The following is a 12,947-nucleotide window of genomic DNA, read 5'->3' on the forward strand; positions in this document are numbered from 1 at the left end:
TAATGGATTTTTTTTAATTTTTAAAAATAGTTCCTTAAATTTGATGGCCACTAGTTCAAATTTAGAATTTTTTGGCATGTTTTTGTAGCAAGTCTGAGCTTTGAAGAAGACATGTGGACATTTCATTTTCATTAGCTGAATGAAGACATTTTAAGTTGAAAGAAATTTTGTTTTCAAATTGAAAATAAATTATTTTGAAATTCACCAGATTATTAAATAACTTTGTTTATTTTTAAAAGATAAGAGCTTTTTATGAATTTATAGTAGACATCTCCTAAAAGTGGAGCTCAGATATTTATCTACAGGCTGTGTATTAAATGTTTTTATTTTCAGTTGTAACACATAACACTGATTAGTTTATATAAAAGAATTATCCACATCAAGATTAGATTTTTTTCCCTTAAAAATAAAACCTGTTTAAGGTGTCCCTTGAATGGCATATCTTAAATACTGGAGGATCAGAACCAGTTATCTGGGTTCTAGTTTGTCCATTGCTTAGGTTTGTTTTTGTTTTCAGAGCTGTCCCTCCAAAAAAATGGTGTGACACATGCTCTTTCATAAAATGTTAAATGAGTACATCCTTGTATTTGTTTTTAGTGTTGCCAAGGTGCTATGGGAAATTAAAGTAACAAAATTAGAAAAAATAATAAAATTATTATAAAGCAAAAAAAAAACCCCAAAAACCCCCATTAAGTGTCTCCCCAATGTTATCTCGTGATCAGATCCCTAAAGAAGGCTTCAACCTGAAGATTCTGAGGACTGTGAGAATGGAAGTTCTGGCGGTCCATTTTCAGAACACAGTACTGAGCTTTACGTAAATGAAGAGGGATGTAAGAAAAGCAGCTGGAGAGGAGAGCAGAATGAAAAGGTACAAGCCCTTGACACCCCAGGGGAAAAATTCACAGCCCCTTGACCAACAGGAGGTGAGAAGCACCACCTGACCAACAGAGAGAAGCTGTGTAGGTGCCAAAAGGCTCTCAATCCAAGAGGGCTTTCCCACCACAAGAGAATAAAGGGAAGCAAAGGGAGGTGGGACAACTAAAGGAATAGTTCTTTAAAGAAAACTGTGGTGAGCATGTTAGAAATAGTTACTTAACACTTAGTGTTAAGCTAGCCTGGTGCTTCACCAGAGTTTACTTATCTGTCTAGGCCTAGGCTGGACACCATGGGTGTGGTTGAATGGGCAAGCCAAGGTTCAGCCCAGCTTATCGAGACACACTGAGGACACCAGATGGGTGTAACCATGGGGTGGAAATCCACAATCAGGACATATAAACTGCACTAAGCCCCAAGCCTTTGGAGCAGCAAAACAGGAGCAGAACTGGAGGACCTCAGAGAGAACGCCTGACTCTGTGCTCCCCTGCGATCACCGCCACCACGGACAAGGACCTGGACTACAGCTCCTCACTAAGACCGGTCCTGGTAAGCCTGCTCCAGGTTCAGCACTAGGAGGAACAGGTTAGGCGTAGAATAGGGCTGAAGGGATGTGTGACATCTTGTGTGATGCATAATAAAATTAATTAAACTTGGGCTGTGGTTGTGGTTTAGTGGTAGAGCACTTGCCTTGCACATGTGAGGCACTGGGTTTGATCCTCAGCACCACACAGAAATAAATAAATAAGTAAAATGAAGATATTGTGTCCATCTGCAACTTTAAAAAATTAAAAAGTAAATAAATAAAAAGAGTTAAACTTGCCAACTTACTCCTATTCAAGAAGGCAGTCCTGACAATAACCCAATAGGAGGCAGTAAAACCTAGGTGACATTCCAGAAGATCGTACACCCCATAAGACTCAGGCAATGAGGAACTGGGGGAGGGACTTTGCACAGTAGGGGATAAAACGCAGGTTGTACCCAACCTGTGGGTCCCTGATCACCACGCACGCGATCATGCAAGACCCGCATTAAAGGAAAGCCTCGTTTTTGCTGTACCTTTTGTCTCTTACTCCGTTCTTTGGGCTTGGACAGGTGAGTGTGTTTCCCATAGAACTGCCAGACCACCATAGTCTAGTGATGACCAAACTGACATCATCACTACGTGCCTTCCCACACCCACCCTCACCCAAGCTTCCTTTAAAAGAAAAGCCCAAGGAGCTGGTGTGCACACCTGTTTCTCAGCAGAGAAGGGGGAGGCCGAGGCAGGAGGATCATGAGTTCAAGGCCAAATTGGGCAAATTAGGGAGAACCTACCTCAAAATAAAAAGTAAAAAGAGCTGGAAATGTAGCTCATGATAGACTGTCTGGGTTCAAGACCCCCAAGATGTAGCTGAGAGATGGCCCACATTCTCCCTTGAACGTGCACGCCCTGTTTTCCTAAATAAATCTGTGTCCAATGTCTCTCACATTTAGGAATTCTTTTCTACAGTAGTTGTCAAGGACCCTGTCATTCTGAGTTCAGGTCCCCCGCTCCTGAACCTCCTCAGACCACCTCCAATGACAACACTATGCACTTATTTAAGACTTTTGAATCAAAACAAAACTCGAGGTCAACGATTACACTGAGAACCATTAAAGGCAGAACCCAAAGTCAAATACTCTGATGGAAGAATCTAATCTCTTGACATGGAATGGAAGAAACTCAACAGGAAATCCCCCATTATGGTAGACAGGGAGTGCTGCACCATGAATGGACAGAAAGCTGTTTTAGTAGCAGTTCTCAAATGTTTCCTGCTCAGGACACAATTCTTACTCATCTTTGAGGACTCTAATAAACTTTTTCTTTTAATACTGGGGATTAAACCCAGGAGCACTTAACCACTGAGCCACATCACCAGCCCTTATTTTTGTTTTGTGACAGGGTCTTTAAGTTGCTCATGGCTTCACTAAATTGCTGAGGCTGGCTTTGAACTCATGATCCTCCTGCCTCACCCTCCCAAGCCCCTGGGATTACAGGTGTGTGCCACCACACCCGGCTGAACTTTTTCTTATAGTTCATATATATGTACACTATATGTATTACAAATTAATACTAAAAACTCTAGAATATTCCAGATGGTAGCATATGCCTGTAATCTCAGCTGCTCCGGAAGCTGAGGCAGGAGGATCACACACCACATGTCAGCCTCAGCAATTTAGTGAGAACCTGTCTCAAAATGAAAGTTAAAAATTAAAATGGGGATGTAGCTTCCTTGTGAAGAACCCTGGGGTTCATTCCCCAATGCAGGTAAGCAGGGCGGTGAGAGGATGCTGAAATATTTGCAAATAGATTTTTAAAATAGTGACAATAGGGCTGGGGATGTAACTCAGTAACAGAGTGCTTGTCTAGCATGCACGAAGTCAGTACATATTAAAAAAAAAAAAAAAAAACCGGGGAATACTATTGGCCCAATCCTATTGTTACACTGTGTGTGTGTACAAATATGTAGCAATCAATCTCACCATTATGTACAACAATGCACCAATAAAAATATGGAGAAAAACACTGCCAATAAATGTAAATCACTCATTTATTTTTAAATGTTTTTTTAGTTGTCAATGGATCTTTATTTTATTTATTTATACGTGGTGCTTAGAATTGAACCCAGTGTCTTGCGCACACTAGGCAAGTGCTCTACCACTGCACTACAACCCCAGACCCACTTTTTTTACTTAAAAATTTTACTTGTTCTAATTGGTTATACATGACAATAGAGTGCATTTGACACATTGTACACAAATGGAGCATAAGGTCTCATTCCTCTGGCTGTACGTAGTGCTGAGTCACACCAGCGGTGTAATCATGCAAGCATATAGGGTAATCATGTCTGTCTCATTCTACTGTTTTCCCATCTCCACGGCCCCATGCCTTTCCTCACTCCCCTTTGCACAATCCACAGTGCCTTCATTCCTTCCTACCCTCCACCCCCACCCCATGAATCGGCTTATCAGAGAAAACATTTGGCGTTTGGTTTTTGGGGATTGGCTGATTTCACTTAGTGTGATATTCTCTAGTTCCATCCATTTATCTACAAATGCCATAATTTCATTCTTCTTTAAGACTGAGTAATATTCCACACACATTTTTAATTTAAAGAAAAAAAGTATATTCCAAACCCACCCCCAAATTTTCAATGCAAAAAGAGGCATTATTTTACATTTTTGTAAATCTCTTTGATGTCTCGCCAACTAGACGCCTGCTGGACTGCCATATCCGTTATCTGTCATAGGTTTAATCTGTTACACTGCCATATTCCACGTAGTCTCTGCAAAACTCCTTTTTGCATTCATGAGAGAATGAAAGTGAAGCAAGCAAGTAACAATTTGTTGTTTTTGTGAAGCTAGTTTTGACCGAGGGGACCCTTGAGATTGTACCAGAAAAGGTCCAATTCTGCTGCCGCTAGTTAAAGTCAATGACTCAAGAGACAATGGAATATTACTCAGCCTTAAAGAAGAATGAAATTATGGCATTTGCCAGTAAATGGATGGAACTGAAGACTATCACACTAAGTGAAATAAGCCAAACCCAAAAAACCAAATGCCAAATGTTTTCTCTGATAAGCAGATGCTGGTCCATACTGGGAATTGGGTAGGAAAGAATGAACAAACTTTGGATCATGTATAGGGAATGAGGGGAGGGGTGGACAGTGGGGATGGGAAGGACAATAGAATGAGACAGACATTATTACTGTATATATGTGTATGAAAAAAATTTTTTAATAAAAAGAAATTTATCAAAGAATCCTCGTAAGTAAATTTAGCAAGAATCCATACCATTGTATTCGATCAAGCTTTTCAGCCTTCATCTTACCCCAGGATATCTGATCAACTTGTCTTTTCTTCAGCAAGAATCTGTTAGATTGCTTTATCCAGAATCTCCCACCCTCTGATCACACCATGCTCCTTGGCTATAAATTCCCACTTCTCTGTGCTGTATTCAGAGTTGAGCCAACTGCTCTTCTCCACTACAAGACCATTGCAGTGATTCATACACTTATTGCAATGATCCTGAATAAGGTCTTCCTTACCAAGCTTTAATAAGCATTAGTATTTTAACAACTGAATAGATACCATATGGTTGGAGGAATGACTTGCTGAATACAGCAAGTGTGCTCAGAGAAGAATGTACCATGTGCTATATAATAAAATGCTGACTAAAATCTCACTATGTCAGGCACTCGCTGTAGCACACACCTGCAATCCCAGCTAGTTGGGAAACTGAAGCAGAAGACCACAAATTCCAGGCCGGCTTGGGCAACTTTGTCTCAAAACATAATGCAAAGGGCTGTGGGTGTAGATCAGTGATAGAGCATCTGCCTAACATTCCTGAGGCCCTGGTTTAATCCCTAGTGCTTAAACAAAACAAAAACGAACTAGAGAAAAAAAAAAAAAAAAAAAAAAAAAACCTATGTATTTTTATTAATAGATGGCTAAATGAGAGAAGTACTGAGGTGCTTAAGGATTAGGGGGATTTGGTCGCTTATTCCTCAAATAATATACTTTCGTCTGTGTGTGTCCCACTTGTGATATAACCCAGGGCCTTGAGCACGCGAGGAGCTTTACCATGGAGCTACACCCAGTCTCAGTGCCATACCTGCCTCCACCGGTACTATACTTCTTGGTTACTGTATTGTAAACCTGGAAATCATTCTATAAAAGTTATCCAACTTTGGTTTTTCTTTCTTTCTTTCTCTTTCTTTTCTAGTACTGGGGATTATACCCGGGGGCACTTAAGCACTACCACTAGGCCACATCCTCAGCCCTTTTTATCTTATATTTTGAGACAGGTCTTGCCAAGTTGCTGAGTCTGGCCTCAAACCTTGTGATCCTCCTGCCTCAGCATCCCAAGTTGCTGGGATTCCAGGCATGTGCCACTCTGTGGGCTCAACTTTGGTTTCCTTCAGTATTATTTTCATTATTCTTGGTCCTTTGGATTTTGGGGCTCAGGTTTCCAATTATCTTGTCAAATCTGAAGGTTATTTACATGACCTTTTACAGAAGCAAATAGATTTTACTCATGGAAACTGTTCTGTATCCTTGCCTTTTGCATACCATTCTCCTAGTTTTTCCTCTCTGCCCTTGGTTATTATTGTCTTTTTAAGGCTTATTCCCTTCCCTTACCATTAAATGTGGGAGTTTGGATGTTTTAGTCCTGAATCTCTTTTCTCATACTATACTTCAGATAAGCTCTTTCATTTCCAGATATGTGATCAACTGTAGAAGGAGAAATTTACTTGTCTCAGTAATAATTTAGCTGGTCCAGGCTCATGGAGAGCTATTCACAGATCTTTATGTATCCAGTTTCCTTCCATTTTCTTCCTTGAACTTTCTTTTGGGCAGGAGCTATATCCTACAGTCCATTATATTCGCTTTCTGTTGCTGCCAAAACAAATTACACAAACTTAGCTGATTAAACAAATGATACCTACTTTTGGTCAGGCCTGGTGGTGCATACCTGTAATCAAAGTGACTCAGGAGGCTGAGAAAGGAGGATCACAATTTTGAGGCAAGCCTCAGCAACTCAGAGAGACTCTGTCTCAAAATAAAAAAAGGGTCTCAGATATATCTGTGATAAAGCACCCCTGGATTCAATCTCCAGTACCTAACAAACAAACTTACTTATCTCAGTTCTCTGAATCCAAAGTCTGAGCACAATGTTGCTCAGCTGGGTTTTCACAAGGTCTAAATCAAGGTGTCCTCCTGGCTGCTTTCCTTTCTGAAGGCTCTGGGGAAGAGTTCATTTAGGTTGTTGGTGGAATTTACTTCTCAAACTTCTGTGTGTTCCCTACATAGTCAATTCAGGAATAGTGGTTTAAATTCATTTTAATGTGTTCAGTCTTCCGTTCCCCTCTATCAAATCTGATCTCTTCCTTTTTTCAGTACTTGAGATTGGACCAGGGTGTTTTATCCCTGAGCTACATCCTCAGTTCATTTTACTTTGGGACAAGGTCTTGCTAAATTGCCTAGGGTGGCCATGAACTTTCAGTCCTCCTACCTCAACCTCCTAACTGGGATTACAGGCGAGCACTATGGTGCCAGGCTTGCTTTTGTAATTATACTGGGACCACAAAATCTCTCTCTAGTTTAAGATCATCTGATTGCTAACCTAAGCTATCCAGCATGGTCCCCTTTTCAAGAAATGTAACCATGGAGTAACTCCAGGAAATAAAGGACCTAACCATAAAAATTCTACGTAGCACATCCATGTATAGAATTTAAGAATACCATGGATTTGGAAGGCAAGATAATTACCTCTTTATTTTTACACTTACTGAAATGTATCATTTCTTCAATTATTAGCAACAAATCCAGATAGTAGCAGTATCAGTAGTAAGCTTATCACCATAAAATTTGCAGATTTTTAAATAATATTTGAGTTAATGCAGAGAATTTTGAAATATCACTTATGTTCACCTTGAAAATCACTGTCATTTGATCTTGAAAGCACCCAGAAACCACTCCAGACACGGGAACTCACACAAGAGATTTTATTAGCAGATGAATAGAGTGTCTGCCCTTAAGGGCAAAAGAGAAAGGAAGGGCAAGAATGAGTGAGTGAAAGTGAGAGAGAAAAGAACAAGTAACAGGGAAATTACCCTTAAATAGTGAAAGCCCCTAGGCTAATTGGACCAATGACTGACAAGTTAACAATCTAGATTACAAAATAGTGTGAGGAGGGGGCAGAATCAGGGAGAAATAGCTGCAGCCTGGTTCTTTACATTCCCCCCATTTTTGTTTTTGCAAGATCCTTTTGGGCATATGGGCAAAGATCCATCTTCAGTGACTGCTTCCTGCTGTACAGGGGTGTAGAATTGGTTCAGGGGAAGATGTCATTGCAGTAAGTGAGGTTTGGGGACTGGGTAGTTCCCCTAGGGAGTACACTGCCGGGGATTAGCCCTAGCAGCAGTCAGGGGTCTCTGGTGGATGGGAAGCATCGGTGAGTTAGAGAAACAGCAAAAAGAGACAAGTGTTCTGAAGCTGAATCTGAATCTTTATTTTGCTTACAACTTCTTATACTTTCCTTTTTGGCATTAGTACAAGGAAATATTTTTTAAGTAGAAGAATTTAGAATGAATTCGATCATCCTCTAAGTCATAACAAGATATAATCATCACAGAGAACCAAAGCAGGCATGGCAACCCTTTCAAGGAACACAAAACAGTACATTTCAAGGACCACAGTACATTTTTTTCCATCTAACACTTTATTACAACATAAGCTAAAGTAACATTTAAACTAATGATTAACTTATTTCTGAAACAGTATAGATCCCATGACGAACTAATCTTTCCATGAACCCTGCCTTGACATAGGTTGTAGAAAGAATTCATTCAAATAATTTTGTAAATACCACATCAAAGCTCAGAGGAACTGATCCCTATGTATCTCAAAAATAACTTTCACAGCTTCAAATAATGAAGAAATCTCAGGTCCCTCACAAATTTTGAATATATCCTAATTATTTATTAATTTATCTAAGTAATATAAAGCTTATATGATTTTATATCCTGATACCATAAAAATCTTCCCAGTAATTCTCATAATTTAACTCTAAAGATATAGATAATGTAGAAAGACAAAACTTTTGTGGGTGAATGTCATGCCTACAACCCCCAAGAGGTATTCAACAGATCTGTGTCAAGTGTTGAACCATCAATTCTGACAGAACCATGTCAAGTATCAGAGTGGTGGGCAATAACATGGCAGTGCACGTGTAACCAGGTTCCGATTCATCCTTTACAAGGTCCTGATAGTCCTATAATACAAACTGGACAGATGTATTAGGAATAAAATCCAATAGTTAGAAAAATTGACAGGGCGAATGGCAAGAAAGGCAAGAATGTAGCTGGCAATCCAGTCCTCATGGCTGGGTGTAGTTCTCTTGTACCATGGTGTTCTAGTCCTTGCCTCCAGAATGGGAAGAAGGGTGGAGGGCTTGATGGCCTTCAGCCTGAGGCGGAGGTCCCACTGGGGTGGCCAAGTATTGATTGGAAGAAGCCTGAGGGTTAGAAGCTGAAAAGGAGTTTGTGGATTGAGAGTAGAGCTTAACCTGAGTAATGTGTAGCCATCCTGGTAAATCTCACACCTTGACAGTCATTGGTGTAGCCAGAATCACCATATGGGGTCCCTGCCAATAGGAAGATAGAGGGGCTGTGGCCTCCTGAGGAGGCGAGATAAGAACTTGGCCTCCTATTTGAAGAGGTCGAGCCAGGAGGCCAGACAACAGTCTAGGCAGGGAGGAATTGGCATAACCCTATAGGAACGCCTGACTGTGGTTTAAGAGAGGAATATGAGAAGGAAGAGGGGAAGGATGGGATGACCACACATCAGCTCGAAGGGGACATATTGGCAGGTATCTTTGGGAGTGAGTGAAGATGCAGAAGAGCAAGAGGCAGGAGTTTCCAGGTGAGAGGCTGACTCCTAAGTAAATAACTAGAGGTTGAGAAAGCTGTACACTCTGTCAGCCAGAAAATTTAGAAGCTTAATAGTGTCTCCTTGGGAGTCCTCAAGAGAGGGACTACATAGAAGATCATCAACATACTGTAAGAGAGGAGGAGTTGACAGTAAGAGGCAAGATCATGAGGCGGTGTTTGGCCAAAGAGGTGAGGGCTGTCCCAAAATCCTGTGGGAGAACTGTCGAGGTCAGCCAAGAAAAGACTTGAGAGGGTCAGTCCAGGTGAAAGCAAAGAGATCCTGAAAGTCAGGATAAAGGAGGAGAGTGAAAAAGCATCCTTCAAATCCAACAGAAAATTATGTGGTGGAGGAGGGAATAGAGGAGAACAAGGTGCAGGGATTGGACACAATGGGGAAGATGGGGACAACTGCCCAGTTGATGGTATAGAGATCTTGCACCAAACGGTAAGATCCACTAGGCTTTTTAACAGCCAGGATGGGAGTGTTATAAGGCAAGTTGGTGGGGCCCAGAAAGGCTTTCTGCCTTAAATCCTGGATGACTGGTTGAAGCTCTAAGAGGCTCCTTTGGGAAAGGGAATATTGGGCCCAAGCTGGGTAGGATGTTAGATCCTTCAAGCAAATGAGTACAGGCAAGCATATAGCTACAGAGGGTGTGTGGGTATCCCAGACCCTGGGGTCAACAAGGGAGGAAGGAAGGAGATATGAAGACTCAGGTTGAGTTTTATGTTCAAGGTCATGAGAAGAGGAGCAGCAGAGGAGTCTTGGTGGAGGATCATGGTAGGTGAGAAGGAAATAGAGGCACCCAATTTAGTCAGGATATCCCTTCCCAGTAGGGAAATGGGACATATAGGAATTATCAAAAAGGAATGAGTGAAGCAGATTGGTCTGATATGGCAACTTCTTGGAGTGGTTTGTCGGGGGGTGATATAGTTTTCTCTGTATCCTGACAAGAGAGGACCTGGCAGGGGAAGTGGGTCCCCAAAACTCCCGCAGCACTGAGGTGGTGGCTCCAGTGTCTATAAGGAAAGGGAACTTTCTGCCTGCCACTGTAAGGGTCACCCGGGGCTCCTAAACAGTGATGGTCATCAGGAGTAAAAGTCCCTGGCTCCTTCAGTCATCCATTGCCAATCCCAGTAAGTCACTGGGGGAAGGGGATGACCTGGCACTTCTCTGAACACGAGGGCAATCCACTGCCCAATGTCTTGGTTGGTGGCATTTTGGAGAAGGACCTGGGGGATGCTGGGGGTTGGGTCAGACTCACGCCCTGTGGTCCTCTTTTCCACACTCGAGACATGGGCCTGGAGGTCTTCTGGGAGCAAGGGTGCCCCTAGTAGTTGGCTGGGCAGGTCTAGCTGGCTGAAAAGCTTTGGCCAGCATTAGGTATTTTAGTTTTTTTTTTTTTTCTTTTTCTTTCTTTCTTTTTCTTCCCTTCTATTTTACACCCTGAATGCCATTGCTAGAACCTCTGGCTGTGGGTGAGGGGGCCTCCTATCCAACCACCTCAATTAAGCCTTTATGTCCGGGTAACTTTGAGGAAAAAAAAAATAAGTCAGGAGTAACTGGAGTTTCAGGGTCCTGGTTAGCATATTAGAGCATGGCCTCTGTGAGGCAACTCAGAAAGGCAGATGGGTTTTCAGTCTTGTCCTGTATTACTTCCTGAAGTTTATCATAATTAATAGGTTTAATGGTGGCCTTACAGAGACCTGCAAGGATGCAAGTTTGGAGCTCATCCCACTGCAGTTGCCCAATCCCTGTGTTATAGTCCCATTGGGGCCCCTATCTGGTACTGCTTCAGCCCCACTGGGAAGGGCTGGGGTCGATTGGTGAACCTCATCTGCATAATTGCACACCTGTTCCCAGACTCTCCTGCACTCATCAGGGGTCAAGGTGTTGGACATGATCATGTAAATATCATGCCAGGTAAGGTCATAATACTGAGTGAGATACTGAAGTTCTTGATAGTTTGCAGAGTTGGACATGAAGGAGCCTAACTACTTTATCTGGGAAAGATTGGAAAGTGATAAAGGAACATGGACTCTGATCACTCCCTCTATACCAGCCACTTCCCATAGGGGGGCTAGAACATGTGCACAAGACCATGTGATGGAGGACTAGGCAGGCTGGGCAGGGGTGGTGGAAGCAGAAACAGAGCAGGGAAAAGGAGATAGAGGAGCAGGGGCCAGAAAGGCCTCTACTGCAGGAGACACGTATGTGGGGGTTCGTTAGCTGGGTCGGAGAAGGAGGAAGGGTTAGAAGGGGGAGGAGCAGCCAAAAGGAGGTGTTCTGGTTTGCAGGAAGAGGAAAAGTCAGGGTTAGTGCTCAAGAAAGCAAGCTTGAGTACAAAGAATTTCCTTCCACTTGCCCACTTGGTCACAGAAGTTGCATAAGTTTCTCAAAACATTAGTATCCAAAGTACCATTAACCAGCCCCCTAGATTGATTATCTAAAGGATACTGTGGCCAAATATCATTACACAAGCAAGTAAGTTTTGATGGCTCTAGGTCAGGGATCAGATGAAGGGATTTAAGATTTTCTAGTAAACGTCCCAAGAGTGAGTCGCAGAATGGAAGACCTAGATCCCATGGTGGAGACTGAGAAACAACCAAGTCAGTGTCCAACGCGTCCCAAGGTCACAGACTAGTTAGAGATGAGAAGGCAGCACAATGATGGATGTTGTCACTCCTGTGAGTGTGTGCCAGGCAAAAGCCAAGAGCTCCGAGGACCTGATGTCAGGATTTTCGAGAGAGAAAGTGTAGAGGAGCCCCAAACCTGAGAGAGAATCTCCACCATAAAGATCGGGGACCCACCCATCAGAAAAGATCAACTGTAAAAGTCGTGGCTGGGGGAACCCCCCACTCCTCAAGCTCCTCGAGAGTGCCAGATGATCAATGGTTGAGTCTCAGGTCAGCAGAGGAGTGTTTAAGTCGACCTAGGGGAAAACTCACCAATCTGAAGCCAATGGTAGATGTGCAACTGAGCATTCAGGCAAATGGAAAATGAAACCAGTGTCTGGGGGTCTGGGGTAACAGATGGGATTCCACTCACCTAAGTGGTGGTGAAAGAATGGACATTTTTTTAAGCTGTCTGTTTTATCTCAACTCCCTAAGGTTTCCCTCCCAGTAATGGGAACAAAGCCCTTAAAGCTGTTCTGTGTTCCCAAACAGAGAGTAAAAGAGTAAATTGAGCCTGATAGCCAGATAGTGCTCAAACAGTAGGATTACCAGAAACTATTGACCAGAATCTACAGCCTGTTGTAAAACATTGTGAAACATGTTGTCAGCAAACCCAGACCCCCTTTGAAATTTCCTGGCAGCTTTGTTCCCCCTTTTCCCCCTTTCATGTGCGACCCCTCCCAATGTGTGGTTTCTGCCTTTATAAACCTACAAGATTTTCTGCTAGGGACTCGACTCCTCGAGTTGGGTCCCAGCGCGCTGGAATAAACACCTCTTGCGGTTTGCATCAAGTGACGCCTCCTGCGGTTGATTGGGGTTGCCGTCCATCCATGGGACAGAGTTGGGGTTTCCTTTTTGGGGGGCCTTACAGTGGTAGAAGAGCCCATCTGAGTCAGGGCACCAATGAAAGCACCCAGAAACCACTCCACACATGAGATTTTAATA

This window comes from Sciurus vulgaris (assembly GCF_902686455.1).
Source record: "Sciurus vulgaris genome assembly, chromosome: 5".
Lineage (NCBI taxonomy): Eukaryota > Metazoa > Chordata > Mammalia > Rodentia > Sciuridae > Sciurus > Sciurus vulgaris.